Source organism: Terrapene carolina, unplaced genomic scaffold, assembly GCF_002925995.2.
Source record: "Terrapene carolina triunguis isolate 2854851 unplaced genomic scaffold, T_m_triunguis-2.0 Scaffold66, whole genome shotgun sequence".
Lineage (NCBI taxonomy): Eukaryota > Metazoa > Chordata > Testudines > Emydidae > Terrapene > Terrapene triunguis.
In genome coordinates this window covers 87,981,150-88,007,215 of record NW_020664417.1, presented here as the reverse complement: position 1 = coordinate 88,007,215, position 26,066 = coordinate 87,981,150, and the positions used below count along the sequence as shown (strand labels likewise).

Below are 26,066 nucleotides of genomic sequence, written 5' to 3'. Positions count from 1 at the left end.
TTTTTTTTTTTTTTTTTTTTTTTTTTTTTTTTTTTAAGTGGAGACTCATTAAGGCAATTTTCTGCTACTGGGCAATTTACACTGTTTATATTTTCCTCCATATGTACGGTCATTACTGTACATGTATATTCATAAGACTGAACCACAAGCATAGTATAGGTCTAGTTTGTATCTTCCCTCCTTCTCCCCCCACCCACTCCTTCACCCAAAGCTGATCCTACTGGGAAATTCAAAGTGAGACTTTAAAAAGAGACCCATGTTCAATACAGTTACCTGTGAGAAGTTACTAAGTTTACCAAAGCTGTGGAAGATAGAGTATGTACTACAAAGATAAATTATATTAGTCAGACTAATTCGTTTAACTTTCTACTAGATTTCAGCTCCTGTCATTCCTGTTGGGAAATCCCAGCTTTCAGCACTGGGTAATCACAGAGTGAGAGACTGCAGTAGACAGCTCAGTGTGGTTACGACAGCACTCAGACCACTGCTAAAAATTAAAAGTTTTCTTATAAAAGGTAACTATTTTGAGGTAACCTGCATGTTAACTGACGTGTTCTCATACATAGGCATCCACCGTTCTTTATACCATTCATAGATTAGAGCAGTTCATTCTACCAAACCGAAGTTTCAACAATTTTTCCTTCCCCCTTTCAATTCAGACCCCCGCCCTTTGCTGGACAAACTACAGCACAGCGCTCTAATCCCAGTCTGCTTTGCCACTTCTTATACGGGCTACTGAGTCAGGATGCTAATGCCTCGGAAAAAACTAATTGTCCAAGCTACCGATGGAGTAGTTTCTTCTTAACCTTGCCAGTTAGTAGTTAGTTTATGCCATTAAGTATGAGTGTTTCTCTTTTCTAAAAGAAAAAGAAATTCTCCTAAAACATTACTGTAGATGGTCTCAATTTATACCGATAGACCATCTACCTAAATTGATACTTTTTTAATCCTACCAAAATCAGCCTCAATATCTTGTGGCAGCAAGTTCCACTGGTTACTATGAATTACGCTAAAGCTAAAAACCTATTTCCTCATATCTGTCTCAAATTTTGTGCTTTTAAAGTCTCTAGATGTGCCCCCCAACCTATTGTTAAGCCATCGGTAACTACAGTCCTGGTTGGTGGAGGATAAGCAAAGGATACACCCTTCCATACATTGTTCTGATCTGCCCACCACGCTAGGGACTCCAGAACTGCCGAAGGTACTCAGACTAGGCTGTTGAAAAATTGATGATTTGGGAAACGTTTCAATTTCAGCCATCCTTGCAGAGTACGGAAGCGCAACCTCACATGCTGAACTACATGAAGCCATGAGGGCTAGCAATCTCAAGCATACCCAAACAGTGGTTGAGAGGTGAAGATTTGAGACACAGATATAGGCAGCGAATTGTCTGAAACGACTTGTGTGAGAGAAAGGCCCTTAGTCTAGTAGGGCCCCAATGAAATCCATTTTTTGTTTTGGAATTAATGTGGACTTCCCTTTGTTCAAAATCAGCCTCAGCCAATCAAAGAGACCGTATGAACCGGACTTGATGGTGAACTTGGTCTCTGGACTTGCCCCTCGCTAGCCAATCATCCAGATAAGGGAGGATGTGAATCCCTGTTTTCCTGACATAGACTGCTGTTACAGTTATGCATTTGGTAGATACACACAAGGTTGAGGGCAGGCCAAAGGGAGTACTGTGTATAGATAATGTAGTGGTGGGTCAACAAATCTCAGAAACTTCCTGGGGCTTCACATAACTGCTACATGAAAGTAGGGTTCTTGAAGATCGAGGGCAGCAAGCAAGTCATTGTGATCCAATGCAGGAAGAATTAGGGCTAGGGTTTCCATGTGGAATTTCATATTTGATAGAATGTTGAGACTTCAAAAGGTCGAGAATATGTCTGACCCCTCCCTTGAACTTGCGAATCAGGAAGTAATGGGAGTAGAATCCCTTTCCCCAAATGATGAAGGGGCAACATTTTCTATGATTCCCAAACCTGAGTCTTAAATCTGCTGAAGAAGCAGTAACTTATGAGAAGTATCCCTCAAAAGGGATGGGGCAAGGGAGGAGATGGTTTAGGAACTGGATGGCATATCCTGATCCCACAGCTCTCAGAACACATTTGTCTCTGGTTATTGTTTCCCCAAGCCTTGTAGTTGTGGAACAGCCTGTCCCCAAACAGGAAGATACGGTCAGGGAAGTTGTTGACAAGTGGTATGCTGACCTCAAGAGAAGAGTTAAATTGACTACTAGCTCAAAGCTAACGAAGAATAATATGGTTGGTTTCCCAGAGGGCCTTCTTCTCTTGCGTTTCCTTTTGGAGACATCTTGTTGCCTAACAAGAGAAGTTGGCTGTCTGAAATACTCCTGGGAGTATTGATGATACAGTCGTTGCTGTCCACTCTTAATAGCTGGGGTATAAACTCCCAATGTGCACTAAGTGGTTCACGTGTCCTTAAAAGAATGCAGTGTTCCACTATTTTTCTTTTCGGAAAACAAGAACAGGCCATCAAAAGGTAAGGCTTCTATATTTTGTTGGACCATGAGAGCTACCCCAGAGTTCTGAACCCAAGAAGCTTCTCTCATTGTTACAGCTGAGGCCATAATCCTGAAGGAAGCATCTGCTACATCAAGTGCTGATTGCAGTGACATCTTACCTGCAAACCTGGACATCCTGTTCCAATTTACAAAATCATATTTAGATAACACCTGCTGATTTGCAGTGTGCATCTGTAACAATGAGGTAAAATAAATCTCTCTCCCCGTTAAATCTAATCTCAGACTTTGTCTTTAGGTGTTGTCTTGTACCTTCCTCGTCAAACTCATTTGCAGCCATTACAATAAGAGTCATGGTCTCAATGGAAGTAGAAACACTCAAATCATTGCATAGGTACATAGTACCACTTATCCGTATGAGCTGCTGTGGGAGATAAGGAAGCAGAGGTATGCCACAAGGACTCTGCAAGCTCCAAAAGAGCATCATTTATAGGGAGAGCTCAAAAGGGATGAAGAATGTCTACCAATTCATAGGTATTCTCTGGGACAAACTCATCTTGGATACCCAAAGGAATCCCAAAGGTCACAGGAAGGCCTCCACTGAAATGAACATGGTACAGGACACCAGTATGTACTGGGCCAAGAACCTCTCTCCCTATTGGAACTGTGCTAGTCCTCGTACCCACAGTGGATACCCCAGAGACCTAGAAGACTTCCAACACTGTTTTTTGGAAGGAGGCAGAGAGATGACAACTCTGAGCCTGAGGAACCATTCAAATAATCTGCAAGCAAGGCAGGTGCTACCCTGGGGAGCCAGAAAGCATTCAGAATGCCTTAGGTACAGTAAGAATCCCACAGTGCTCAGAACAGTACAGTAGCCAAACCTGTGAATACCAGTTGCAATACTGATGTGGGACTAATGCTCAGGACCAGAATGGCCATCAGTGCTGAGTAGGTCTGTACTGAATCTGAAGAACTGGTCTGTACCAAAAGTGTAGAAGCTGGGATTGTCATCAGGGCTGAACAGGATATCAGTTCCGACAAAAGATATCTCAGTGCTGATAATCGGACTGGATTCAATTCTGTAACATGATTCTTAATTGGTGCTGCGGAAGACACCAGAAACAGCCTGTAGTCTGAAGTAGCCAACACAGATGGTCCTGGGGTCACAGAAGTCACTGCCACACCTGAGGACTCCTGTATCAGAAGGAGTGTATGACAGAGAGGCAGAGTAAATCCACTGCTTCGTGGGGTCGATATTGTCAGTGCCAAGACTGAGGTAATCAGAACCGGATGCAACAGATATCCCACATTTCAAGGTTTCCCCTCTTTCCTCTATACCAGGAATTTTATACACAGAATAAAGAAATTCCAAGCATACAGTAGGAGCCATAATCTCAGTACAACCTGAAGAAAATGCCTCCAAAGGTTATCTGTCAAGGCTATACATATAGACAGATTCTGTCCTCAGATTATTTAATAAAGGAAAGCAAGCTTCAGAATATACTGTTTTCTATGACTGTCAACAAAAAGCTCCTTTCAAATCTTTTTATGCACCACAGATCTCAAGAATCGAGATAGGATTCACATCAGATCTGGTCACCACTGATCACATCTCCTACAGCTAAGGGAGAAACATTTGTCATGGCATAACTTCTCCCAGTTTTGTGCTCGCTAGTGTGATCTTCATAACCGAAACTGAAGAAAGAATATTTGAAGTCACCTTTGCAATGTAGACAACTTGTTGAGAATGAACTTCAAAGAAGCTCCTCTACATCCTAGTGCCTGCAGTGTCTGTTTTTGTTTATCAGTAAGATGAAAAAGACAAATCCTTTCTTTGTATCACCTCTGAGTGTTACCCAGACAAGCTATAGCAGTCCTTATTTCCACCATTTTCCACAAGATTTCTTACCAACAGTCTCAGCAAGACTCAGTTCATCCAGGAAGTAACCTCTAGGTTTCTTCAGGTACTTCAGGAAATGCTTATCTTTTGATAGTCTGAGGAAAAGGAGAATTCGCTGAAGATTCAGATTTTGGATTAGGATAACAAGGGTCTCCAACTCTTATCTCCACTTCAGCAAATCAAAGCAGCCAGTCACCCCATTGGTCTGGATTCCAGATCTAGACTTTACCAGCAGACTCCAACAACAGATCCTTGATTGTGTATCCCTAGGCTTTGAGAGGCTGCCTGGACACATCAACAAGTAATGCACCAAGTAGAACATCTCAGATTACTACCCTGCTTTCACCTACCTGCCCTCTCCCCACAACCCCCCCGTCTTGCTTTACTCCTACAACCATGTAAGAAGCCCATCTGTTATTAATTGCTAAAGTTATAAATTTATGTTTTATGCCATCGGAAAAGTGGTATTCCAAACCAGTTATCACAGAGAAGCCATTATGTGCTAGCTCCTTCTCTTCAAAGAGAGCAGCTTCCAAATTCATATCAGAATTTCAGTGAAAGATATCAAGATGGTAACCAAAATATGTTTTTATAAACTCAAAAAGCTCATGGCCTGGCAGGATTAAAATTCCAAAGTACTTTAAGTTTAGCCCTGGGGTATTCATGACACAACAAACAAAAACAAAAAAAAGTCAGTTCCTTGGACCAGTAGGGCTTTTTGGTTCAAGTCGAAGACTGACTACAGAAGTTTGAGACCTATGTAGTTTTCGATCCCTAATTGTCATTTTCTAATGAAGCCTTACTACTACTATTACTATAATATTACTAGATTAGTACATTTCCAGTATTTAGTCCTGGGGCCAAAGTACCAGAGAAGTACTACTGCTACACCAGGGGCATGACTCTCATGAACCACCAGGTCTAGAAAGTACTACTGGGATCTTTATTTAATATGGGAAAGTCTTTTTTTTTTAAATGTTATTCTCCTTTTACGAGCCAGAAGTTCGTTTCAGAAAGCAGTGGGACAGAACTGATGTCCTATCCATAGTTAAAAACAAGGTTTGTAGGCTCCATTTGTGCTGACCAGATATACTGTTTAACATCTAGCTAGCAAATCCTACTTCAGCAGCAGTTACTGTTTCCCTGGCATGCACAAACATTGTATAAAAAATTACACAAAGATAGTAAGCATAACCTTAATGTCAAAAACTAGGAACTGAACCAAAAAATACAAGGAATCTAACAAAACATTTACGTTCCAAGTGTCTTCAGCTAAGAGAATTACAGTGACCTTAGCTACAAAAAGCTTCGCCAATTCTCCACACAATGCTTTCCAAAACATGCCACAGAATTCTAAGTTTCTATGCAGTGTTCAGCTAGGTATGCTATACATTAGAAGGGGAGTGGGGAGAAAAGAGATTTATAAATATTTGAAGAGACATTTTGTTTGTATGAAGTGAGAAATACTGAGTTTAATTTTCAGACAATATCAAGACTGGAGAAACACAAAGCATGTGAATGACTTCAGAAGTAGGTCTACAATAGAAGAAGATATCTCAATTGCTCTACAAAATACCCTGTTATCCAGTGGGTCAGCTACACTAGATTTGAAGAACTAAGACTCAGGGGGTCATTAGCTCAGAAAAAGAGGGATGAAGAGAATACATTAAGTGCACCCTTGAGAGCTAGACTCAGCCAAGTTGCCATGGAATCCAGAACCTATAAAGACTGCTAGGCCAAGACCCATTTCCTGTAGCAGAGGAAAGTCTGATCCTAGATCTTCACCAACCAATAGCAACAGATTGTCCACTCCAGCAATTGGAGAAAAGCAGCACAAAAAATACAACCAAATTAGAGATTACATCCTACACAGATTGGCAACTGCTTACCTACCTCCCACAGTCTGGATGGGCAAGTCTGCCTGTAAGAGAACAAAGCCTGTACCACCACACACAGGTTCACGGTACTGCTGTACTCAACAGGAGCTGGTGTTTTCTGACCTGGCCTTTGTACTCAAAGGGAGTGAAGTGCATAAGATCAGAAGACTGCCTGAGAACCATGCCAGTAAGCCTCACCCAAAGCCTTCTGTGTTAGACAGGGAAAACCTACAAGTGGATGGAGGGGTGGGGGTGGGGGTGGAAAAAAGAGATAAAATTATAAATTTTAAACCGAACCAAAGAGCATCCAGAAAGACAGTTTCCTGGCAATGGAGGCAGCCAACAAACCCCTCATGTAGGAGAAATGCCACAAGAGAAGGTTGGTCTGTTTTTTAACCCATCTCCCCCTTCTGTAAAGGAGGCATAAAACCCACTGCCTGTACTGGCACAGGAGTCTGAGCAAAAACTCAGAGTCTTACATGGAAACTGAAATATTTCAATACAGTCAAAAGAGTTTTAAAGTGTTCCTCAATATATTATTGCTTACTAAAAGTTCTATTCTTTATTTCTTCAGGCCACTGTCACAAATATAGCAATTCTTCCTAGGAGGATCACCCCCCTCAAGTTATTTTATAAGGTGGGACACAATCCTTCTTTCAGTAGCACTAAACGGGCAAATTCAAAACCAATAAATGTAAATAAACGAGGAGTCCAACTGTGGAACTAATTGCTATAGGAAGTTATTAGCAAGATTCAAAAGAAGTTGGACATTTATATGGATATCAAGACTATCCAAAAGGTATAATTAGTGATAATTTTAGAAGAGATATTAAGCATCATTCTGCACTTACACCTAGCTATTAGAGACCAGGATGAGACACACCACCAAGATCAGATGTGACTATCCCACATCTTCATACTGCTGGGTTCTTGCATCTTCGTCTGAAACAGTGGTTCTCAACCTTTTGGGGCTCAGGACCCTTTTGTAAACCTTGATGGCCTGTCATGACCCAATAAATAGCTTTAGTATAAAAACATCTGGTTTACTAAGTATTTTTTACCCATGATATAATATACACATTAACTTAGTAAGTACTAGATAAGTACACCATGTAACCCAGGGGTTCTCAAACTGGGGGTCGGGACCCCTCAGGGGGTCATGAGGTGTCAGCCTCCACCCCAAATCCTGCTTTGCCTCCAGCATTTATAATGGTGTTAAATATATTTAAAAAGTGGTTTTAATTTATAAGGGGAGGGGGGTCACACTCAGAGGCTTGCTATATGAAAGGGGTCATCAATACAGAAGTTTGAGAACCACTGATGTAACCCAATAAGTACATTTAGGTGACCACTCGTTGAGAAAACCTGACCTGAAACATATGGTACTGGCCACTGTCAGAGAGAAACACTGAACCAGATGAACCTCAGAGGCCTGATCCAATATGTAAATTCCTATATTACCTCTGTTCTCTTCCTTAAAAATCTATGAACACACTAGTGACTTTTTAAAGTCTACTTACAGCATCTAGACACAACTGCACTTGAAGAGGATAAATCCAGTTCCATATGTGCCTGCTATTGACATCAGCTGCAGAAAACCTGGAGAAATAGCTTTTTGGAGGTTCTTTCTCCACCAAATCTGAATAAAGGTTTCTCCCACATAGTGTTACTGAACTAAACTGGTCCATAACTACACCATATCCTTTAATATTGTGCTATAAAGTCTGGTCTAGTAAGGCTTTCATACATTGCTTTTACCATTATTAGAATTAGCTTTACTAGTTTGGAACTCAAGGAGTTTGGGCAGTGACTACTGATCCATTCTGTTAAGTCTCTCCATATACACATATTTCAAGGAAAATAGAGTCCTAGGCAGTTTACTGAAATATTTTAGTTGCCTAAAATATGTTTTGGGTTTTTAAAAAGTACTTGGCTAGACAGCCACCAGCTAATTTTAACTATTAAAAACTCTTCTTCAAAATTACATGAATCAGATAACAGCTAATTAAGTTTAGGAACAAGCCATCATAGGAGCAGATTTATTTAATTTCATCTGAACACACCCTCTTTTTATGAGCATGTGCCATTTAAAACAGAATGAAATAACCGTTCAAACAATTTAAGTCTCTCTAACAAGACACAAAACAAAGATTCCTGGGGGAAAACTGACATGAAACTCATAATTCATTAGGAATAAGAATTGCTACACATTAAACGCTGACAGAATAATAGTGCCCTAAGCCCCTGAAGGTTTTACTGTACTCTTCAGAGAGGCTAGTGCTCAGGGACCTGAAGCAGAGAGTACAAAGATGTAGCCCAGCTGGCTATGCCACTCCGATGACCCTTCACTGCACTCAAGTGGGAGTGGGGGGGAGGGGGGAGGGGAAGAGGAGAGAAGAAAAACCTGAGAACAGACCAAGGCCAGCTGCACTGCTGGTCCCATCCCTCAAAGAGTTTTCTAGATGTTCTTTCTTCAGAAAAGTTTGTTTTAATTAACATTTAGAATAGAAAGTAAGATAAAACAGTGCATAGTGAAACCATAGGGCAAGCTAGCTGAGCCTTATAAAGGGAAATCTATGTCTCTCGGGGGGGGAGGAGAAAGCAAGAAACAAGTAGATAAAAATTATTTAGCCCTTCAAAAGGTTTCTAAATACAGTCCTACACAAGAGGCTAAAAAGGAATCTTATTAACTACAGAGTGACAAGTCCTGTTATAGTTTAAAACTGGTTAAAAGACAAGAAGCAACAGAGTAGGAATAAACAGCCAAACTCTCACCATGGAAAGAGGTTAATAATGGGATACCCCAGAGGTGAGTATTAAGGTTGGTGTTCTCTGTATTGATTAATAACCTGAAAAGGGATGAATAATGAAGTGGCAAACTTTAACAGTTTTTTTTTTAAAACACTTAAAAACAAAGAAGAAATAAAAAAACTGTAAAAAACCCACCAAGATCAGATGTTTTTCCAGAAGATTTGCTCTAAGAATTATTTTGGGGAAGTTCCATGGCCTGTGTTATATAGGAGGTCATGCTAGATAATCACAAGGGTCCTCTCTAGCCTTGGAATCTATGACTCTAGTATGGATTGTAAGGATCTTCAAAAAAGTCCCAGCAAAAACAACTTGTGAAGTTTGGGGTCCACAAGGCCAAACTAGTAAAAACTGAAGGAATAATTTCAGCTACTTGTATACAGTTATTGGTTCTGAGTTTAAGAAAGGGAGCTATTTATGTAGACAATTCAGTAGGCAGTAATGGTTACAGCAAATAAAGAGAGAAAATATATATGCATAGATTCCAAAATTGACTGCAAAGATTACAAAGGGATCTCACAAAACTGGGCGACAGGGCAACAAAATGGCAGATGAAATTCAGTGTTAATAAATGCAAAGTAATGCACACTGGAAAACAATGCCAACTATACATACAACATTATAGTGTGCAATTTAGCTGTTACCACTCAAGAAAGTCATTGTGGATAGTCCTTTGAAAGTCTGCTCAAGATGCAGCACTAATCAAAAAAGCTAACAATGTTAGGAACCATTAGGAAAGGGATAGATCAGACAGAAAATATCATGCCACTAAATAATTCCATGGTATGTCCACACCTGGAATACTTCTTGCAGTTCTTGTCGTCCCATCTTAAAAAAAAAAAGGATATATTAGATTTTGAAAAAGTACAGAGAAGGTGAACAAAAATTATTAGCAGCATTGAACAGTCTTCATATGAGGAGAGATTAAAAAGACGGACTGTTCATCTTAGAAAAGAGATGACTATGAGTAGGTATGATAGAAGCCTATAAAATCATGAATGGTATTGAGAAAGTGAATACGGAAGTATTATTTACCCCTTCACATAACACAAGAACCAAGGGTGTCACAATGAAATTAATAGGTACAGTAAAAGCTGTGTCATGCAGCCCTGCACCAACAGAAAGCTCTATAAATGACATTTCTTATCTTCATAGAAAGTCCGATTTATAGTCCGGCCAATGGGAACTGCTGGGCCAGACTATACGAGTTAAAAAAGCTTTTACTGTAGTAGGTTTAACAAACATAAGGAAGCACTTCAACATAGTTAACCTGTAGAACTTGTTGTCAGGGGATGCTATGAAGGCCAAAAGTATAATTGGGTTAAAAAAAGAATTAGAGAAGTTCATGGAAGATAGGTCCATCAATGGCTATTAGCACAAAGTAGTCAGGGACATAACCCCATGCTCTAGTTATCCCTAAATATCTGACTGCCAGAAGCTGGAATTGGATGACAGGGGATGGATAACTCAACAAATTGCCTAGGTTTGTTCATTTCCTCTGAAGCATCTGGCCCTGACCTGTCAGAAGACAGGCTACTCAGCTAGATGGACCATTGGTCTGATCCAGTATGGCCATTCTTATGTAACATATAATAAAATGCATTTACCAAGTACCTTTGACCACCTCATCTACTCTGCCCACTGACCCTTCTCCCAAGGACGATTCTAACATTCCACACTTCTCAAAAGCTTCAAATAGCTGTTCTGGTTACATAAATAAGCCTTCCTGAAAAGTTGTTTTCTTCTTACTCTCCCTAAAAGTGAAATTTGCCTGTTTAAGGCCTCAGGCCAGGTGGAAAACATTCAGCTTAAGGTCTGATACTTCATGACCTTGTGTGGCTCTAAAAAGGAGCTTTATATACCTCTGACCATGGAAGCTCCCATATTTGACTGTGTGCGTACCGGAAAGCTATTAAGTGATTTTGTAAGTTTTAAAAATCTGTTATTTCCCCTTCAGTCCTGTACAGTCAGACCTCTGCATTTTAAGGCACTTGGCTTTATGGATAGAGAGATTCAAAATTTCACTGGAATCATTTTAAGACTAGTTTATTTCTACAGTAGTTAAATATTGTACATTAGTGGTTTTGTCAGCCTCATTCTTCAGGGCAAATCTGAAATTTTCCCTCCCACGGTATAGTTCTATTCAATTTAATGCAATAAAGAAAGTTTACACATCCTCCTCTGAAGGATCCAGATTTAGCTTCTACCTCTAGAAAGAGGATCATAGCCTGGTATCTTCACAGTCAATATGGTAGTCCTTATGTTCAATGCACCACTTTGTCACCAGAGGGTTTTTGTTTATTTTAAACACACACACACGTACGTTAAAAGTGTCCCCCAAAACACCTGCAATATATTTAACAGAAAAGCCAACATGAGAAAAATTATGTGAGAACAAATGGATATAGGATTAGTTATGTAAGTGAACTCTACAGGCGTACACGTGTCATTTAAAAAGGCTTTCTGCTGTATCATCTATCTTGAAAGTGCACAAAACCGATATAAAAGATACAGTGCACAACAGACAAGACAGCTCCATTCTGCAGCCCAAACTTACTCTCAATCAAGACTAAACATATGTAGCAGCTTATTACTAACAGTAAACTTTCAAAAAGAAAGTGTTAACTCAGGAAATAGGGAAAACACTTTCTAGGTATTTAAAAAGCGACACTGCAAGGCCCGAAATTTAGGCTATTAAATTTAAAAACAGAACTATGTTTTTTACTATTGCATGATTGTGAATTTTATTTAGATTTAAACATTTGTCTGTAGCATTTGTAATCCCAAACATCATAGCATAATAATAGAGCATGGAAACCAAAAAGTGAAATGACTCCCCCTTTTCATTTCCTTTGGGAAATGCAATGTACAGGGTAGAAGCAGCGTAAGTATTGAAGAGTGTGCATTTTCAGTTTTAATCCCAGAAGGTATTTGTAATATAGTTAAGGCCACAACTCTTCCAAGTTTATTTTAACTACTCTCCTGTAAATAAAAACAAATTCAGCTTAGCAAAGTGGTCTATATTTCCAATTCAATTAAACCATAACTTCATTTATGTTTAGCACACGTAATAGGTTAAATGGTTAAACAATGTTCAGGTTGAACATGCAGCCACAACGCTGCCCTGCCTCCTCCACACTACCTGCTTTGTAACTGATGTCTGAAACTTAATGCCTATGTACACAGTACTTTCCGGATACAAAAACTAATTTCTTATCCTTCCATAGGTACACTAATTTCATTGGCACAATGTTTGGATACCTTTCCTTACAAACTTTATTTAAATTATAAAATTCTCTTCTCTATAACAATCATTTTGCCATCAGTTTTCCTTTGCAGACATACTTAATAAAAATTACTGTTTGAGGACGTCTTGAGAAAGAAGTGTGCAGCTGTGGTTTTACCATTTCATATGTAGCCTGCTTGAATTTTTCATGCAATTTATCCTCCACCTGACTAAAGCTTAAAATACTACTTCCACCAAAAAAAATTTTTTTAAATATATGCAATAAACTCTGAGTGAGAATGTACAGGTGTTACATCTAGATACTATTGATTTGAGAATTAAATGAGTTATCAATCCTGCAAGTTGATCTCTAGCGGTGGACCCATACAGCCAAGTGGAGCCAAAACAGTAAAGAGGACTCAGCACAGATAAGCTGACCCACATGGACAGACCTCCCCTATGCCATCAGGTCTTTACACTGCAAGTTCTTTTGGGCACAGATCCCATCCTCTTGTGTGCAGCACCTAACACAAAAGGTAATGCACATGTTGGCTGGGACCTCTGAACACTATTGCAGTATATGAACCAGTTAATAAGGACTAGCCAGGTTTTTACTAAGGACCTAGATGAAAGGTCCTGTTTATGGAGAGGACTACCCCCCCCCTTTTTTTTTTGGAGCTGAGAGGACTGGGAGGATAGTCAACCTCCACGTATGTCCGTATACACACGCTCACCCACACATTTATAGCACTAGCCCTTGGGTCCATCTGCCATTTGTTAAAGAGATTTTCAGACCCAAAAACATCACATCCACCTCTTCCAGTCTAGAAACCTAGTATCCTAGCAAATCAAGTATCCATTCAACTGTATTTACTAAAGCTGATCGACTAAACTCATGTAAGTATTTTGCCAGCCAGGGACTGCCAAGGAAATCAGATTTCCCCTCCATTCTTGTTGTTAGAGAAACATTCCCTGTATAGGAAACTTGACCACAACAGTTATAAAAGGATTCCAGAAGTCTGAGTTGTGGCTGAAATAGAAAAGTAGAAACTATTTTCAGACATTTACAATAATCCACTTGCTCTGTAAAAAGCCATATGCTGAAGCTGCATCCCTTTTCATTCTTACATCTGGGTGCCGGGGATAACAGAAGCTGTTGCCTAGGCAAGCGATTGGTGGAGGTGGAAAAGATAGCTTGGATAGATGAAATGTGGAGAAATAAAGGAGGTGGATGTATTCCAGGAAAGGAGCAACAATTAAAACGTTGGTAAGGCTAGAGCATACATTGCCCCCCTTCCCAAGGACCCCCAGGCGGTGGGGCTCAGGCTTTGGCTTCAGCCTCAGCCCCAGAAAGTCTAACACCAGTTTTGGTGACCCCATTAAAATGGTGTCACAACCCACAGTTTGAGAACCCCTGAAATAGAGGGATTTTATCCTTGCTGTAAATGAGGCGCTCAAGGCAATCTTAACTAGAGTCACTACCATAAATCCAAATATTTCAGTACCACAATGCACTCTCCCAACTTAGTCTTCCCTGAGCCTGTAACAAAACATCCATTAATTTCAACAAGGGAAAATTAGGGCCACAGTTATTGGTTTAGTTCCAGAAACCAGGGTCAGAAATGCAGCCAGAGTTGGCTATAATTCCATCAAACTACCAATATTACCATTATTTCTGGCTCCCCAAATGGCTAGTAATGTTTATTAAAATAAAAGTAAGTCACCCTCTTGCCTTTCAAATGAAAACTTAAGTCATAAAATACCTAGCCTGATATTTTCAGGAGGACATACTTTATGGCATTACAGAAATCACAGCTGCCACACTTAATTTTACATCTGTACATCAGAAAGCATCAGTTTAACATCTTCCATGGCATTAAGAATTTGATCCCAACACTGAGATTTTTGCTTCAAAACAATAAAAAACCATACGTATTCCCCAAGATGGATCGATATAGATTTATCTTTCTAATACATCTGGTAGTGCTGTAGTTTCAGTTAGTGATGTAATATCTTACTCTCTGGCATAGGTTTGGGGGAAAAAAGTCTCTTCACAATAAAATAAAAATACATACCCAACCTCTTGGCTGTAATGTATGTGACTTCCAACTCTGGAAGTTAGCTGAACTAGATATTACAGAATGCTAGTGATGTAGCCCCATTTTACAGACTGAAACTTGGAGGAGAGTTTAAGCTTAAATTAAGTTCAAAGGCTAAAAAGAAGTCTGTGGCTTCTCTTCCCAACTCTGACACATCTTTAGAGTCCCCTCTTCTCTTTAAGTGCAAGAAAATCACTCTCGGTTTCATCATCTTTTGTCTTGCAGTAAGAATTTAAACACAACAATGGAGACATTTAATAAAAACACAAGTGCTATGCACTTCTTGAATGATATATTTTAGGGGAAAGTCTAGTATTTTTAAGGTGTAGGAATTATTAATTTTTCAAAGTTAGTGCCTTATTTTTCAAAGCTCTTATCTGACTTGTCATAAGTGCCAAGTTTCTGAATAGATTTGTGTCACAAGGGACTAAATGGTAGAGCATCCATTAATGGTTAAATCTTACCACTTAGGAGATCAGAGAGACAAGGTGGGTGAGGCAATATCTTTTATTAGAAGTTCAGCAGTGTCCTGTCCAAATATTAAACAGGACTATCTAAAGCACAGTACTGGTGGGGGAAGAAGGCACACATATGCAGCCGCCCAGATGTGCTCCCCCACAAGTACTGAGCAATACAGCAGGCCAATATTTTCAAATTTGTTTCTCTGAACAGTAGTTCTACCATTATACCTCCCAAATGCCCTTCATTCCAAGGAACAGTGAGTCTCTGTTATATACATGCCATACAAGTCTGGTCCCTCCCTTTTGTTGTTGGAAGTTTATATCAGAAACAAGGCATTGTGAAACTAAGTTTACAGAAAGCTTTAGGTGTGTATTTTACACTAAAAGAAATTAATCCAACATCATTTGAACCAATGTATGCAAGTATCCATGTGATACAATTTTCATTCCTCTTCTCTCTTTCTTGACCCCACCTTTTTAACTTGCCTCACTCAAGTCTTGCCTCAAATTGAGCTGAAAGCACGGCAGCACAGGAACTGTCTTTTCCTACGTATAGCACCTACTACAGTGGTGCTCTGATCCTAGTTGGGGCTTTGGGCACTAATATAATACAAATAGATAATGTAAATAACGACCAGCAAGTGTGTTAGACTTGGACAGTTGGGCTAAGTCTTTGACAAACTTTGGCAGGTGAACCGTGCAGTACTTATGAATCTAGACTCAAATCACACACCCCTAAATATATATAAAAAACCCCATTTTCACAAACAGCAGGAAGCAGTGTACAAAAGCATGTAGTAGCACTTTAAAGTTACTACAAGTTCTTATGAGGAAAAGTGTCGTCCCCGCCCCCCAATATGTTATGAAGGTAGATCTACTTTTTGGAAGTGTTATGATATCACACATCATATGAAGGCAAACAATTCACTAAAATGGCATACGAAGAGCCTGTGGCTGAATTGGGCCAGCCACATCTTTCATATGGAGTTATGGCCTATGGAGGCTACAGGACCCCGCTCCATTTAGTCTCAGGCAGACTTGCTGCTCAAATTAAGACAGAGCTGTACATGTTGTATCCCACAGTTCTCACTTGAACCTCCCTATTTAGGATCAGGATGGATACAAACTGCTCCATTTTATGCAGATTAGGGATAGTTCTTGAGCTCTGAAGTTGCCAATGCAGCAGACCTTTGGAGACCCATGATGTGATATATTATGGTTCCACCTATCCAAAATTTAAAAAGTTCAATGTCAACAGAAAACTTGAAGGCAGAAAGCCATTACACACTTCACAATCAAATTGGGAAATAAAAGGTTTAAAAAGTATGACCTTTAAGAGAAAAAAGCCACATTATTTTGAGGGATTGTGGTGGGGCAGGGAAAATATTGGCGTTGCATTAGCTATCTTCCAGTCATTAGGTACAGAAGCAGATTTAAAGGACAGGTTACAAACCATAGTTAATAGTTCCGCAACTTCACATTTGAGTTCTTTCAGACCTCTTGGGTGAATATCTGGTCCCTGTGACTTGTTACTGTTAAGTTTATCAATTAATTCCCAAACCTCCTCTAATGACACTTCAATCTGTGACAATTCCTCAGATTTGTCACCTACAAAGGATGGCTCAGGTTTGGAATTTCCCTAACACCCTCAGTCGTGAAGACTGAAGCAAAGAATTCATTTAGTTTCTCCGCAATGACTATCGTCTTTAAGTGCTCGTTTTGTATCTCGACTGTCCAGGGGCCCCACTGGTTGTTTAGCAGGCTTCCTGCTTCTGATGTACTTAAACATTTTGTTATTGCCTTTTGAGTTTTTGGCTAGCTGTTCTTCAAACTCCTTTCTGGCTTTTCTTATTGCATTTCTACACTTAATTTGGCAGTGTTTATGCTCCTTTCTATTTACCTCACTAGGATTTGACTTCCACTTTTTAAAAGATGCCTTTTTATCTCTCACTGCTTCTTTTACATAGTTAAGCCAAGCCACAGTGGCTCTTTTTTAGTTCTTTTACTGTGTTTTTTTAATTTGGGGTATACATTTAAGTTGGGCCTCTATTATGGTGTCTTTGAAAAGTGTCCATGCAGCTTGCAGGCATTTCACTCTAGTCACTGTACCTTTTAATTTCTGTTTAACTAACCTCATTTTTGCATAGTTCCCCTTTCTGAAATTAAATGCCACAGTGTTGGGCTGCTGAGGTGTTCTTCCCACCACAGGAATGTTCAATGTTGTTATATTATGGTCACTATTTCCAAGAGGTCCTGTTAAGGTTACCTCTTGGACCAGATCCTGCGCTCCACTCAGGACTAAATCAAGAATTGCCTCTCCCCTTGTGGGTTCCTGTATCAGCTGCTCCAAGAAGCAGTCATTTAAAGTATTGAGACATTTTGTCTCTGCATTTCGTCCTGAGGTGACATGTACCCAGTCAATATGAGGATAATTGAAATCCCACACTATTACGGAGTTCTTTATTTTGATAGCCTCTCTAATCAACCTTAGCATTTCATAGTCACTATCACTGTCCTGGTCAGGTGGTCGATAATAGATCCCTACTGTTATATTCTTATTAGAGAATGGAATTACTATCCATAGAGATTCTATGGAACATGTGGATTCATTTAAGATTTTTACTTCATTTGATTCTACGTTTTCTTTCATATATAGTGTCACTCCCCCCCAACCCCCCATGACCTGTTCTGTCCTTCCAATATATTTTGTACCCTGGAATGATTGTGTTCCATTGATTGTCCTCACTCCACCAGGTTTCTGTGATGCCTATTATATCAATATCCTCCTTTAACACGAGGCACTCTAGTTCACCCATCTTATTATTTAGACTTCTAGCATTTGTGTACAAGCACTTTAAAAAAAAAACTTGTCACTGTTTATTTGTCTGCCCTTTTCTGATGTGTCAGATTCTTTTTTATGTGAATGTTTCTCGTCTGATCTGGCCCATACTTTATCCTCTTCCATCCTCTCCTCCTGACTGAAACCTACAGAATCTCTATCAATAGACTCTCCTCTAAGAGAAGTCTGTCCGATCCACGTGACCCTCTGCAGCAATCGGCTTTCCCCCCCGCATCTCTTAATTTAAAAACAGCTCTGCAACCTTTTTAAATGTTAAGTGCCAGCAGTCTGGAACCACTTTGGTTTAGGTGGAGCCCATCCTTCCTGTATAGGCTCCCCCATCCCAAAAGTTTCCCCAGTTCCTAATAAATCTAACCCCCCCCCTCCTCCCTACACCATAGTCTCATCCATGCATTGAGACTCTGAAGCTCTGCCTGCCTACCCGGCCCTGCGCGTGGAACTGGAAGCATTTCTGAGAATGCCACCATAGAGGCCCTGGATTTCAGTCCAATCTCTTATTTTCCTCTGGACTTCCTCCAATTTGTCCACATCTTTCCTGCAATGTGGCACCCAGAACTGGACACATTACTCCAGCTGAACCCTTATCAGCACAGAGTAGAATGAAAGAACTACATTTCATGGCTTGCTTAAAACACTCCTGCTAATACATCCCAGAATGATGCTTGCTTTTTTTTTTTTTTGCGCAAAAGTGTTACACCAGGGGTCCCCCTAAACATTTTCAGTCACGCCTCCCCTTCCCCATAATGGAATTGGTGTCCCCCTCCCTTCCTCAGAACTGTGGTCAGAAGCCACAGTTGAAAGCAGGGCTGAGACCAGGGCAGAGCAAGACTTGGTGGTGCCCCCAAATCACTGAAGATCTCCTGGTTAAGGCATTGTGGTCTCTTGCCCTACTTCCTATCTTTGCTACGCAGTGGGATAGTTTGCTTTTGTGATCTTCATACTCTCTGAAAAACTGCCAACTCTCTCAAACTGCTTTTCCCTTTAGACTTGCTTCCCATGGGATCTTACCTACCAACTACCTTAGCTTGCTAAAGTCTGCCTTTTTGAAATCCATTATCTTTATTTTGCAGTTTTCCCTATCATTCCTTAGAATCATGAACTTTATCATCTCATGATCACTTTTGCCCAAACTGCCCAGCACTTTCAACTTCTCAACCAGTTCCTCCCTATTTGTCAAAATCAAATCTAAAATAGCCTCTCCCCTAGTTGCTTTCTCCACCTTCTGAAATAAAAAAATTGTATCCAGTGCATTCCAAGGACTTGTTGGATAATCTGTGCCCTGCTGTGTTATTTTCCCCAACAGATGTCTGGGTAGTTGAAGTCCCCCATCACCACCAAGTCCTGTGCTTGTTGTCTAAATTAATATTTTTCAGAGCAAGGTAAATGTTTAAATAAATATTTTAAAAAGCCAGACATTCTTCAGAGAAAAGCTATTCTATATTATATCCTGCCTTCCCACTATATAAACTTTGAGAAACAATGCATGTCCTTCAAAAAAAGTGTATTCAGGGTGCTGTACTGGATTTCTCCATCAACCCTCCCCTGCTCAGTTTGGCTCAATCAGTTCAGGAACAGCCTGATAACTCTTTCTGCTATGCTACACAACTCTTCCATTGGTATGAATAATGGCAATGATGTTTTATCATTTTTGTTAACTTTTTTGCAAAACTAGCATCTAGTATGTGTTTGCTGTTGCCAGTTAAGTAATGCAGTATGATTAATTTTTATACTCTTTGGCCCTGATCCTACAACTGGATCTGTACAAGCGGAACCCTCTGCTCACATGAAGCCCAACTGAAATCAACAGGATTGAGTGCAGGGATCTGCTTCCACAGATTCAGCTGCAGAATCAGAGCCTTAAACAACTTGTTTGAATTATATGCCCAATATAAGGCAGTTTAGACCTAGAGTTTAGCAAGTTTAACAAAAAAGCCTTTATGAAACAAAGCAAGTGTTGTTGTTGACATATAAAGCAGTTATTTCAATACAAGTATCCCCTTTCAATGGTTACAACTGTAGGGTCTCATCACTAGGGTAGCAGTTCCCAAAGTGAGGTCACCATCAGCAGATGGGGTCGCAGCAATCCCATGTGTGAGGTCATACAGTACAGATGACGCCATTTTGTAAAGCAAAATGGCATCCTCCGTGTTGCGTGACCTTTCATGTCTGGTGTGTGAGAGGTCATGCTGCATGGAGGACACCATTTTTAAATGGCGTCCTCCATGCTGTCTGAGATCATAGGAATCAATACATCTGAACATGGTGTCATGCAGGGAAAGTGTTTGGGAACTGCTGCATTAGGGCATAAGAACCATTCGATAAAACTAATAAGCCTGTTTCACTGTTTGAAGTGAGATATGAACAAAGTTCAAATGGTGAAAAATAAATTAGGTACAAATTCAGTTTTCATCATCAACAAAAAGGGTTTTGTTTTTTTTAATATCACAGCTGAAAATGCTATTGATAAATTGACTGTCTTTTCATGTAAATAAATACATTTAGTAACAAGCCTGCCTGAGCCACGTAACTCCCTCTTTAACAAATGAAAGAGTCAGGACAACTATGCTTTCATACATCAGTCTTTCCCAATAAAAAATAAATGTATAAACAGTTAAATTAAGAACTGAAGAATGACTGGAAGATCTTTTTAATGTATACATCAAAATCTAGCTTTTCCACTATTTGTGCAGTTTTAGTATTCCATGCAACTGGTTTTCATTGTCCAGAATAGTCCATTTCACTTGATTTGTAGTTATTTTCCATCTTTTGGGTTTTCTTGCATTAGCATAATGCCACAATATTTGATTTGAATACTGTAGATCTTTTAAAAAATTCCAGTGGATAGCCTAAAGTACACACATACTTCATATTTGGGCTTATGCTCGGTAAATTTGCCTTTAATTTAAACCCATCACCAAAACTTATTTTTTCTGCGAAGTTTGACTTTCAGGGTCCCTCTAACAAAGTTTTAGAATTAAGAAAACAACCTCATTGGCTTTAAGATTTCATAGAATTTTATATATTTTTTAAAAAAAAATATGGACTGCATCAACGATCTGGGAAAAGGAGTAAACAGTGAGGTGGCAAAATTTGCAGATGATACAAAATTACTCAAGATAATTAAGTCCAAAGCAGACTGTGAGGAATTACAAAGGAATCGCACAAAACTGGGTGACTGGGCAACAAAATGGCAGATGATAAATGTTGATAATGCAAAGTAATGCACACTGGAAAACTATACATACAAAATGATAGCTAATTTAGAGCCTGTTAGTATGCAAGAAAGATTTGGAGTCATTGTAGATAGTTCTCTGAAAACATCCACTCAATGTGCAGCACTGGTACGCCCACACCTGGAATACTGTGTGCAGTTCTGGTAGCACCATCTCAAAAAAGATATATTAGAATTGGAAAAGGTTCAAAGAAGGGCAACAAATGTGATTAAAGGTATGGAACAGCTTCCATATGAGGCGAGATTAAAAACACTGGGACTGTTCATCTTTGAAAAGAGAGAGGACTAAGGGGAGATATGATACAGGTCTATAGAATTATGAATGGTGTGGAGAGTGAATAAGAAAGTGTTATTTAACCCCTCACATAACACAAGAACCAGGGGTCACATGATGACATTAATAGGCAGCACGTTTAAAACAAACTAAAGGAAGTACTTCTTCACACAATGCACAGTCAACCTGTGTCAAGTATCAGAGGGGTAGCCGTGTTAGTTTGGATCTGTAAAAGCAGCAAAGAGTCCTGTGGCACCTTATAGGCTAACAGATGTATTGCAGCATGAGCTTTCGTGGCGGAACGAAGGCTCATGCTCCAATACGTCTGTTAGTCTATAAGGTGCCGCAGGACTCTTTGCTGAGTCAACCTGTGGAATGCCTTGTGAAGGCCTAAAGTATAACTGGGTTCAAGGAAGAACTAGATAAGTTCATGTAGGCTATAGCCAAGATGGTCAGGGATACAACGCCACACTCTTTCTTTAGGGTGTCCCTAAACTCTGACTGCCAGAAGTAGGGAGTGGATGACAGGGAATGGATCACTTGAAATTGCCCTGTTCTGTTCATTCCCTCTAAAGTACTTTGTATTGACTGCTGTCGGAAGACAGGACACTGGGCTAGATCAATCATTGGTCTGACCCAGTATGGCCACTCTTATATTCTTATGCAATATTTTGTTTCTTTTATAATATAAATGTATGTAAGAATACTTAATAAACACTGACAGCTAAGATGTTAACCACATAAGCCTCAAGACATGTCCAAAAAAAAGTTGTCAGTACAAATCACTGCTTCTCAGGTATGTATCCACTTTACTAATATAGTCCACTTATCCACTAATATCAATCACTACAGATATGCCGTATTAGGAGCTACATATTCAGCTAGCACAACATTATTTTTCTCCCCATAGTTAGCACAGACTATCTTGTATCAAATGACTCCCCCATAATCTCCCCAACAACAGAAGCACCCCTTTTTTGTTTTACAATATAATATACATACTGTCATTTACTGTCATAAACTGTTTCCTTCAGCTGGATAAACAGAAATGCTCTTGGCCACACTGTAAAGATGCTACAAGTGTGCCTGTGAAAATGTAGAAGCTAGATATTATAGGAGGGACACAAGAGGCAGGAGCCATTTACATAATCTGCTATGCTAGATTTCTGATATTTTTGGATTATCCCATTGTATCTCTGCATAAAATGGATTGAGGCATTGTGAAAATATTTACATCAAAGCAGCAAAAATATCTTACAGCAAACACTGGACAAAATCTATTGCCATAAAAATGAGAGCATGATAAATTACATCTTTATAACCAAAGACTTCTAAAGAGAATATTTTAGATACTAAACAAGCTTTTTTTTTCATAGAAATATAGGAAAATTTAAGTTAAACTTTTAAAAACTATGAAATACTATAATTCAGATCCCTTAACAGAGAAAATTTGAACTTATTATAAACTCATGCCCAAACAGAAAAATTCTTCTATGTTTTAAGTGTTCTCATCACCTTCCTCAAACATGCAAAGAATGCAAAGAACAACTGTGCGTGTTAAAGTCTTAAAAAAATGAAAATATAAACCCACGATCACCTACCTTCTAACATGGTCTGACAAGAGATTTATCTTACTATTAAAAAAAATCAAAGCAAAAACAAAAAACAGATTCCTCAAATACAACTCTAAGTGGCATCATAAAATTTATTGCAGGAACAAAAATCAGGGTTGGAAAGTTTTAAGTACACGTTTCTAAAGGGAATAATCTATCAAACCACAGGAGGTGACCAGAACTGCCATCATCATTGCTGTTAACACAAAGGAATGTGTTTTGGGGGGTGGGAGGGGGGCAAAAACCCAACAATGGCTACCAGACTCCAGAGGAATTCTTGGGGATTGGGGGGAGAGGGGGGGAAAATTACCCCACACAAACACACAATTTTGGTTTAAAAAATTAAGTAGTAATGTTACTATGCCATTATTTTAAATTACTACATTAAGCTTTCCAATCACATCAACTAAATTTCCCACAAGTTCTGACATACAAACTGGATTTCTAAAACTTAACGTAGAAAAAATGAAAGCACTATTCATAATACTTCTCTCTTCCCATCCAAATCATAATACTTTGCACAAAACTTGCATTCAAAGAGAAGAAAAGTAGAATATTGGAATTCAATATAGTTTTTGAAACGTAGTAAGTGAGCTATATTATATTAAATATTTAAGACATGGGGTGTTACAGGTTGGGCTAGACACAAATGCTGGTTTTCTGCGATTGAGGCCTACAGAATACAGTCCGGTTATTCCAACATAAAATTTTGTAGAAGTTTACCACCATATGGCTCATCCAGTCATCATTGAGCCAAGTATTAACAAAATAATTATAGCCAGATATTTTATGTTTATGTCTCATACACAGAATGCACTTGAATATTCTAGTGAAAACTGTAGTTGAGTAGAAGTTTGTATTTCACAACACAGAGAACAGAAAAAATAAACAATTTAAGCAAAAAATATGGATGAATGCTTCCTAGGGATCTGATATAAAGTAGCAGCAATCCTATTTTTAAAAAGTCATTAGAGCAACATATAATAGTCATTTAAAATAGACTTTTTTAAAATCAGATTTAAGGTACTGTAAATTGCTATTATCTGCCTACACTTCACCCCAAGCACATGTCCTCCCCATAAGCAAATCTTTAAGTTACATTCCAATTCAAAAATGGGATAGTTATACAGGAATAAACAAAAAGTCCTCGTTGGCTTGATCATGCACTCATGCCTGAAAAGCTTCAATAATCATTTAAACTTTTAATACAATCCCAACTTAAATCCCATGCTTCATTAAGGAGACTTTTGGAATTTTGTGCTCTGAACATTGAGACTCCAATTCACAGCACACATACGCAAAGTATAATTAAAACATTTTCCTTACCAAATACTCTCAAAGACTTGTGCTCAAAGCTATTTTTATAAGATTAATCACATTTTAAAGCTGCAAAACACAAAAATTCAGGGCAATGTACAGCAAAGCCTGCAACAACAGCTCACACGAGCTAATTTTAATGTAAGCACAGTGGACCAGAAAATAGATTTGACCAGCTGGCTAAACTCATCCTGAGGCCTACAACTCAGCATGCACATTTAAAAAACCAAAACAAAACAGTATCTATCTGTTCTGATTTCCCATGAACAGTTCAGGCTCCTCTCCATCAGACGACCTAAAGTACTGTTACTACTATAAAGCATTCTATTTTTCAAAGAGCTATTTATTGGCACAGTTAGGAAAGATATGATATGATGTACATAAAAAGAGGGTTTTATTTTTAGAACTCAGCCAAGGTTTAGAAAAAGATATATATGATACTAAAATACAAGGCCATCTCCAGCAAAGTTCCCCCTAATCTTAAAGTTACCTTTTTAGAGCGTGCAAGGTTTCCAGTACAATTTTATTTGACTTTTAAAGATTTCCTCTCCTAGGCAACTTAGTTTTGCTGGTCACTTGGGTGATTGCAGAGAACGAATTTCACTGCACTTAAAAAAAAAAAAACCACAACTCACAGTTTGGAAAAAAGATACAGCCAATGTAAGTTTGTCATAATAACAATCTTACACTTACATCACATCTTCTATCCCAACGGATCTTGAAATGCTTTAAGCTATACATACATGAGAATTAGTTCACCAACCACAAAGGCATTTGTTATCAAAAAAACAACATTTTGGAATGAATTGCAAAAAGACTAATATTGATATTGTTGAGGACGTGTAGCTATATTAACACAACTTGGTTCCACTGCATATGCCTCAACTGCTGAAGGAGTAATTATTTAGCTCTTAAAATATTTCAGGATGTATATTTTATGACATAATACAAAATCATGTGCTAAGAGCTAGTGTTTACATGAACACCAAAGAAATTTATCTTTGCAAAATTCATATACAAACATATATATATTTACATAAGGGCCAGAGAATTCTTTGCCTAGAGGAGCAGCTTTATCTTCTAACCTATAACAGTGCAATACATAAAACCCAATTTTAATCTAGGCAGCAATTATTGATGTTACTACATTTTTATTCTGCCAAAACCAAGTTTGTTTCCACTCCAACTATAAAACAAATGTAAACAGCTGAAAGGGTGGTGGGAAGCGAACATTTATTCTGAGCCTGCATTATCTGACACCAAATACAAATATTAAAAATTACTATAACTAAAAATTGTTAATCGAGACAAGAGATTATCATGTTAAATACAACTCCATTATAGATATTGTCACCAATTTACAGCCATGAGTGAGGAATCACACCTCCTCAAGCAAGTAGTGCTCAGTGGTTTTCTGTTACACTAACACAGGTACTACATGATCACCTCCACTTCTACACAAACACTAAGCCACCCTTCAGTGTACATACATACACACACAATCCCACCCCCATCCTATATATCAGCACTGCACAAGTCCCTCCTTCCCCTCTTACACTTGGTGGAGGGAGGGGTGCTCAGTACCCATACCATCCCAAGAGAATAGGGCCCTTCTGACCAGCCCTTTCAGCCAGCACTTGTATGCTCTCCCCAAAGGAGATGCACTAAGGCAGAGGAACCAAGAAGGTGCCTTGCTACCCTGACCTCGCTGCCCAACAGCCAGTACCCAAGCCCTTGTGTCCACAAAGCCATGTCCAGCCCCTCCACTACCCCTTGTGAAAGATATCTGAGTGGTCACTCCCCCAGCTGATCCCCCAAATCCCACAGCCAGTACCTATGCCCAGCCCCGCTGCCTGCCTGTTCCCCCCCTTCCCACCCACAGCTAGTAGCTGTGCTCGCCCCTCTGCCCCCCCC

The 26,066-nt window shown here is 39.2% G+C and overlaps 1 protein-coding gene across 2 annotated transcripts in view; it reads right to left on the bottom strand.

The window, feature by feature from the left end:
* FAM53A (family with sequence similarity 53 member A) overlaps nucleotides 1–26,066 on the bottom strand; it is a 98,373-nt gene that overhangs the window by 71,529 nt on the left and 778 nt on the right. The window contains exon 2 of one of the 2 annotated variants that reach the window (XM_026648084.1): nucleotides 9,866–9,898. The exons of the other annotated variant lie outside the window; for it this stretch is intronic. The gene's annotated coding sequence lies outside the window, so the exon portion shown is untranslated. The remainder of the gene's footprint in view (nucleotides 1–9,865; nucleotides 9,899–26,066) is intronic. 2 annotated transcript variants of the gene reach the window in all.